The 8,292-nt window shown below is 49.0% G+C and overlaps 1 protein-coding gene across 1 annotated transcript in view; it reads left to right on the plus strand.

Moving 5' to 3' along the window:
* CPLX2 (complexin 2) overlaps positions 1–8,292 on the plus strand; it is a 79,709-nt gene that overhangs the window by 1,766 nt on the left and 69,651 nt on the right. The gene's annotated exons all lie outside the window — the stretch shown is intronic.

Genomic DNA, 8,292 nt, shown 5'->3' on the forward strand with positions numbered 1-8,292 from the left:
GGGGGGAGGGAGGGACTGTCTTTTCTGGGTCCAAATTTCAGCTCTGTCACTTATATTCAAGCACATGACCTTGAATGAGTGACTGGAGAAGGTAGGTTACCAGGACCTTTTTCTAGTGAGGATTTAATGAAATGTATCTGTGATGAGTTAGGGCAGTACTTCACACATAATAAACGTTCAGAAAATGGCATCTACTGTCCTGCTATCATTCCTGTTGTGAACTTGTGTGGAGGACTTCCCAGTGCACTGGCTTTGCACTAAGGAGACATGTCCTGATGAGGACACTCACCTGCAGAGAAAATAGGAAAGAAAACATTGCCATAGTCACATTGACTACACAAGGCTATAGGATCTTAGTGGTGAGCTGGAGACAGCAGTGGTGAGCTGGTGCGGCAGAGGGAGGTAGGAAAGTATTTGAGACAGAAGGGGCTGTGTGTAAAGGCTTAGATGCATGAATCAAGCCTCAGGGTAATGCCACTGTGCTGGGGGGTCCTTGGGATGGGAATGTGAAATAAGAATGGAGATAAAAGGTGGAGCCAGTTTCCAAACAGCCTTCTGGGGAGAAATATTTCAAACATTTTTAAAAAATAGAAACAATGGTATAATAAACCCCCACATACCCACCATCCAGCTTCAATAACAGTTGAACAGCTTCAACAACAGCTTCACTAGTTGGCCAATTTTATTTCATCTATATACCCACACCCATGCTTGAGAGGGAGAGAGAAAGAGAAGCCTACTTTGAAGCAAACCCAAGACATCATGTAATTTCCTATAAAAGGATTTTAATGTTGAGAACAGCTTCTTTGATACAAATGGTGAATTAATGAGTTTGGGAGTCATTAATTCAGCTTATGACTTTCCCTCCTCAATCTGTTCTGGACATTCCTGTCCCTGGCAGAAAGTTTTGATAGAGGTCACACTGTGATGTTGAGGCACTGTATTAGAAAAAATATTTCTGAACCACAACCCTCAACAGATTTCACCAAGTCAGAATTACTTATCTCCACTACCTACGCTGAGACCATAGGCTAGTGATCATTTGCAAGCCTGACCAAAAGACAAATTGAATCCATAAGAAAAGTGAAAAATGTTAGATCTTTCCTTTCAGAGTTACCTGAATCATAAACTCATGGGAATAGAAGAATTAAAGTCGATGAAATCAGTGATTTGGAAATCATCACACCCAACAGCCAAAAGCCCAGACAGAGGGAAGAATTGGCCCAATGTTCCTTAGTGCTAAGACCACAGGCAAGACTTTTGACAGAGCTCTCTTTAGTTCACCTTTTTACCTAGAAGATTAAGCCTTAGAATTTCTCAATACAGAAGCCTGGGGTATCATTTCCTTCACCATCTCAAGGACACTGAAACGTAGAAAGGAATCTACGTTTCCTCAAGAGGAATGTCTTTCTTGATTCTCAAGAGGATGATAACATAGGGCACTTGAGCTTTCACCATGATGCATCTACTTTCCATATGCTATTGAAGAAAGCTGATGATAGCGGTACCTATATTTCCATCAATGTATGACTCTTCTGGCCAACCGCCTTGGTTCTCATTAGCAAAGGACTCTGCAGTCAGCCACCTAGACCTCATTTCTGCATTTCTGTGGATTTTTGCCCATCCCACTGGCCTTACTTACCTTTCCACATGTGCTCTGCACATGCTTTTGATTTAGATTGCCATTCTTTGAAGTGCTGAGTTAGCTGTGCCCAGGCCCTAGCCAGACTCAGAGTCCTCATGCTACTCTGGAGCCTGAGTCTCTCCTGTCATTGATGAAATGTGGTGGCCATGATGTGGGTGTCCTCTGATCAGACTCTGGGTACTTCAAAAGTCAGCATTTTCAGGGATGTTTTCTGCTTATAAAATGGAAAGGGAATTATCTCACAAGTTTCCCTAATTCTTAGGTGGACAAATTAAAACACATGTAAGGAGTTGTAAGCATGCCTGGTGATGGGGAATCAACAGCATACAGTCAATAAAATAGCCTTACCCCTGGGAGATTATAGGCAAGATGTAGGAAAGAGATAAAGCTGGTGAATTTCAGCTTAGGAAATTATCCCAGCCTTTTGTCTCAGATGAGACATATTTAGATATATTATATTACCTGGGTCTAGTTGAATTGTTATCAGTAGGCTCCCACAGGGACCTTGGTGAGCATCCCCTCCTCCTCCAGCACTTATTTATTGTCTGTGCCAGGCACTCTTCCAGGTGCTGAACAAGAAACCCTGATCCCTTCTCCCATGGGGCTTACACACAGTAGTAGACACAATTATTAATAACATTTTTTAAAGTAAATATGAAAACATTTAAGCAGAGAAACAGTAGGGGAGGTCTGTGTGAAATGGTGACATTGCACTGAGGCCCAAATAACAAGAGGTCATGCATGTGAGGATGTGGAGCTGAACATTCTAGGCACAGGAAATAGCTCTGAAAGGGACCCTAATGTGAGGCAGACCTGTTTGGGTGCAGGCAAGAAGCCATTGTGACTGGTGCAGAGTGAGCAGGGTGAGAGAAGCAGCAGAGGAGGCAGTGAAGGGACAGGGCCCGGACCACACAAAGCCTACTAGTCTCTGGTCAGGATTTAGGATTTAATTCTAAATACAATGGATTATCATTGGGTGGTTTTAAACAGGGGAGTGGTAAAAACTGGTGTGTACTTTTTATGATGCCTCAGTTGCTGCCTGGAGAATGGCTGATCTGGAGGTGCGAGGCTGGGCACAGTGGGGGCAGAGTGGGTAAGACTCTCCCCTTGTGGTGCTTAGCCTCTACCAGAGGAGATAGTAACGAGACAACAATAGCCCATGAGCAGGCTGTGAATGGGAGGAACACAGGGCACAAAGACAGTAAGTATTCACTCAGCTGGGAAGTATCCAGAAAGTCTGCCTGGAAGGGGCAATAAATAGCTGTTGAGGTGTACCTAGGAAAGGAAAGAGGCCAGTGCCTGGGCCATTACCCAGGACAGACAGAGATGCAACATAGCAGCAGTGGATGCAACATAGCCAGGCTCCCTGGGGTCAAATCCCAGCCGTGCCATTTAGCAGCTGCATGGACTTAGGCAATTTACTTACTTCTCCATATCTCAATGGCCTATCTTTGAAATGAAGATGATGAGAATCACAGCTTTTAAGGTGTTTCTGGGAGGATTGAACAAGTTAAAATTAATGAGGTGCTTAGACAGTGCCTGGTATTTACAAAGTGACAAGTGAGAGTTGGATAAATCAAAAGAGGGTGAGACGGGAATGGGAGAATAGGGAACACACACTAGAAAATGTCAAGCAGAGTCCAACTCTGAAGGACCTTTGAAGATCAGGCTGGAGGTGCCCGTGCCATTCTGTGCACAGGAAGAGCCAACAGCAGCTTTGCAGCAGGGAGCCAGGGGTTGAGAGTAAGGCCAGAGAGGGAGAGGGCCCGACCCACTGCCACCCAGTCAGTCCTCAGCAGGCACAGCCATCCCCACCCAGCTGACCCAGAATTGGAGGTAGGTGGAGATGGTATATATTTTGTTCCCTTATTGCATTCTCGGGGTTAAGAGAACATCTAGAATATTCTCAGTACGTATCGTGGAATACATTGCTGAATCAATGACTAAACAGAACAGGACAAGATCCTTAAATCTTCAAGAAGCTCAATGGGGAAACCACTCTCAGGAAAGTCAACCAATCTCCTAGAGGTGTTATCTTGAGGGTCACAAGGCCTTCCCAACCCCAGCTTGTGTGACTGAAGACACGACCACCTACACTCCCCCCCAGACAGCCCCCAAACCTGCAACCAGCATTGCTGCACAGAATTCTGAAGTTAATCTTGGTAAAGTGCCTGGAAGATGAAAAGCATTCCCCAGACACTCCTCATGGTAATTGCCAATGCAGAGAAAATATATCTCTACATTTGCAAGAGACAGGTCTTTGTGTTCCACAAAAACCAGCCATTAGAATTCCTGTCTCTGACTTGTCAGGAAGCTGTGACAGGCAGGCGGGCAAGTAGGGTCTCACAGTTCAAGCAGCAGATGGTAACAGACTCAGAAGCTCGGAGCCAGCTCTCACATTCCTGAACGCCTACTCCCAGCACTGAGCCAGGTGCTTCTCCAACCTGGAAAGAGCCATAGCCTGGCACTTGCTGTCTGGGTATCTTAGGCAAGACCCACCATTTACCTGAGCTTCAAGTTCACCATCTATAAACGGGAATAAACATGGCCCCACTGCCACCATGACTGGTCACCTTGCTTTTGACTCTGACAACAACCCTGGGGGGCTGAGTCATTATCCCACTTAGCAGTGTGGACTCTGAAGCTGAGGGAGCAGAATTCGTCAGTCCTCAGAGCCCCAGGGATGGTCCAGGCACTTGCTTTGGGAGCTGGAGGGGCCATGAGGAAGACTGACAAGACACAGCCTGTATATTCTTATGGAGCTCATGTCCCAGTGCAGAGAGGGGAAAAAAAGGAAGCAAAAAATAAAATTGTTTCACCAGGTTATACAGACGCCCAGAAGGAAATTTAAGAGTGTGGGGCAGGTGGGGTCCATTTATGTAAGGCAGTCAGGGGGACTCAAGGAAGAGCCCTTGACATTGATATCTGCACAGGGAGAAGCAGCTGGCCCGAGAGACAAGGGTCCCAGAACAAAGTGCAGAGGACCCGGAGCAGAAGTGAGCCTGACAAGGCCACAGAACAGAAACTGAGCGAGTGAGCGGAGGAAGGTAAAAGACAGGGGCAGAGCAGTTGATAGAAGCCAGAGCGGCAGAACCTTGAAGACCGTGTGAAGCGGAAGGGTGGCATAATCTAAATTGTAATCGAGACACTTCCCCCATCATCCCCCATAGGGACTAGATCGGGGAGCCCACATCAGAGCGGTCCACTGAGCCCCCCCTTTAGGCCTGCAATCCCTGCTGCCATTTCTTAAATGGGTCAGCCAGAGGGCAAGCAAAGTGATGGGCTCCCCTGCTGGGAAAGAAATCCATCACTAGCTGGCAGCCGGTGGGCACTGCAGTGCCTTGTGGGCAGCATCCTAATGCCATGAGGCAGGAGGGGGAGGGAGAAGGCCCAGAGGTGACCAGAGCTGAGTGAGGCACCAGCGTCAGGTAGAAAATATAAGGGACACTAACTAACATATTATCAAAGTAAATAATATTCTATGCAATCTCAAAAAAAAATTGAATGTAAACAAATCTATAATAAATCAAATGGCCAAAAGTTCACGTACAGACAGAATTCAAAATTGCCATGTCAAGACTGAGGGACAAGGGCATCCATGCTGATGCAGCATCTAATCCTGGGCCTGAGATGCTCGCTCCATGGCAAGTACCCTTCCTGGGTCCCCTTCCCACGGGCAACCAGCATCTGGAGCCCTTTACTTACGACCAGCCGAAAGTCAGACAGTTTCTCGTACAGGCCTCACAGGCCACTACCTACCTGAGCTGTGGAGACAGGACCAGGAGTGATGCCTGGTCTGCCACCCCGGGCAATTTCTAATGCCAAGTGGGCACTCCTTGTAGGCTATGGAACCCTGGGTAAGGTGCATTTCTTCTCAAGCCTCAAAATCCTCCCCTCTGTGGACTGGGAGGTTAATAAGATCTAGTCTCCAAAATCCAGCAACTGGACAATCAGGCCCTGACCAGCCAGACTACCCATGATGAGCCCAGGGATTTAGGCTCTGGTGGCTGGACTGTTTCCCCAGGCAGGTGGAGAGGACAAGAGGCTTCCATCCAGCTCCACCCTCCTGGGCTGCCCAATCAGAGGCAGAGAGCATGAAGCTGTCGTTGCCAAGGTGAGGGCTATGAGGTTGCTAGGACACAGTTTGGGAGCAGTCTGGTGGCAAGGGAGGCCTTGGCTGGGGCTGGCAGAGAGACCGGGACCTGCCTCAGGGATCTTCCTGGGGGCTGGGGAAGGACCTCCACCCCCCACAGGTGAGTCAGCCAACAGGAGGATTGATGCTCACAGACACTCCCTGCACCCCCACTCCATCCCATGGCTGCAGGAACCTCCCAAGCCAGAAGGCTGAGTCTGATTCTCCCTCCACCCCACACCTCATCAAGCACAATTCTGCCACCTAGTCCTCCCATCTGGCCACCCTGAGCCTCGACTCCTCTCCCTGCCTTCACACTCCCTCCTCATCCCTACCCCCACCTCCCCCCCCCCCCCAGAAGGCACCCTCTGGAGCACAAAGCCCAAACAGGTCTGGCCCTTTCAGGGTGAAGCCTACACCCCACTAAAGCCCCTCATAATTAACCTAACAATCTCCCAGTCCCACCTTTCTCTCTGAAGTGCCCTAATGTCTCCAAGGTCCTGAGCCAACCACATGCCTCCATGCCTTTACAGATGTTGTTCCTTCCACCTGAAAATTCCTTCCCATTCCACTGTCCTCTATGCCTCAGCTCCAGTCGCCTTCTCAGGGAAGCCTTCCCTTCTGCCTCCTGGCCTGCATTCGGGGGGAGGCCTCTTGGACCCCAACTACCTACCTTCCCATTTGTGTCCCCATTAGGCTATGACAGTAATAATCTCCTTCCTTGAGTAAGCCCTGAGGCCCCACTGTACAAGATCAAGACCTCTCAAGCCTCCTTGCCCCCTCCAGATGCTCCCAGGCTGATGGGAGCATCCGAGACTGTGGACCAGGAGGTTGACAGGAGCAGGTGGGAGTGGCGCCGCAACCCTGGGGTCTGTGTTGACAGCACTTGCCCACAACACAGTCTGCTCTCATGTATACGTGCTGAGTGGGCCCCTCTCTGGCAGTGGAAAACATAACTGTGCATGAGAGGGCTCTGAGCCACGAAGCCCCATTCAGGTATAAGTGGTAATAATTCTATTACTACTATTGATTCCCACAAGTCCCAAGACCTGAGTCATCCTGACACAGTCTTTTCTCACCCTCCATTCACTGAACAAAAGTTTATTAAATACCTAGTATGCAGCAGGCAAAGGTTTAGCTGTTTGGTCTCAGCAATATGTAGACATTAAACACTCTCTCATGACAGCCACCTGCCTGCCTTGCCTGCCTGAGGCCCAGCCTCCCAACCCAATGCCTGAAGCCGGGGAGGTGGCCTTTGGCACAAAGATGCCTGGTCCCTGGCTGCAGCAGGCACCACCCACATCACTTCTGCCCACCTCCTCACCTGCCAGCCAGCAACAGTAACAGCTGCCCTGCTAGTTTTAACTTCAACCATTGTCAGCCCCTGAAAGCTGCCCAATTTGCCGTGTTGTCACCAATATATAGGGCATGGCCTGGCACAGTCATTCACCCACTTATTTACTCATCCATTCACTCACTCAACAGCTATTTATTCATCAAGCCCTGCTAAGTAGCAGGTCAGGCTCTGGGATTCGGCAGGCCCTGCCTCTCAGCCCTACTCTGGTAGTGGGACCCAGGATGGTGGAGATATTAGTTGAGGCCAAGTGATTAGGAGCTGTGTCCTGAGGGTGCTGGGGGGAGGAGACCACCTCCCTGAAGGGTTAATGTGCTCATTTGTTGATTGATCTGTTGCGATCCCTGCTTCTCCACGAACCATCTCTGTGATCTGGGGCAGATCCCCCCTTCCCCTCTATTGATGACAATAGAGTCACAGAACTGTGGTTCTGCAAGGGAGACCGAAAAGAAGAGGTGAGTGGTTATATGCAAACCCCCACCAGCAAACACTGCGGCCCCTGCAGATGCCACGGCCTTGACACTAACCAAGGGGTGCCCTCCTGTGGCAGGGTGCAAAGGAAGAGCACTGTGGGCTCTCATGCAGCCCTTTGCTCTCCCCTGTGGGAAACTGACCCCATCATTCCCTGTGTCCACACCTGGGTTTTCATCTTCCGTTTAGGAGTAGAGCACCCACTAAACCTAACATTGGGGGAGCATGGCTAACACACTTGCCCAGCATGGCTCAGTCAAGAAATGTTGCCGAGGTACACACAGACTTTCTGTGAGGGTTTGTACGGGCTCTGCAGTCACTTAAGACCCCAAAGACCCCACCCTTGCCTTTAAGGAATGCTGACTTCCTCCTAGGAAAAAGGAGAAGAAGGTAAGTAAAATTTGAGGAGCTACAATGTAACAGATGCTTTTATAGACATCTTATTTACTGATAGCAACTGTTGGAGCCCAACCAGCAAGCTGGCCCACATGGCACAGCAGACCTCTCCTGTCACCTGCTGCTCACCTCAGCAGTGTGTTTCAGTAGATCTGCCTGTTCTACTATACCCTCTCTGGTGAATCCTGTCACACACACACACACACACACACACACACACACACACACACAGCACATCTGGTTGCATCCCAGTTCTTCTATGCAAAATTAAATAACTTTTTTTCAAATGTTACT

This window comes from Condylura cristata, unplaced genomic scaffold, assembly GCF_000260355.1.
Source record: "Condylura cristata isolate star-nosed mole 26May11 unplaced genomic scaffold, ConCri1.0 scaffold00008, whole genome shotgun sequence".
NCBI lineage: Eukaryota > Metazoa > Chordata > Mammalia > Eulipotyphla > Talpidae > Condylura > Condylura cristata.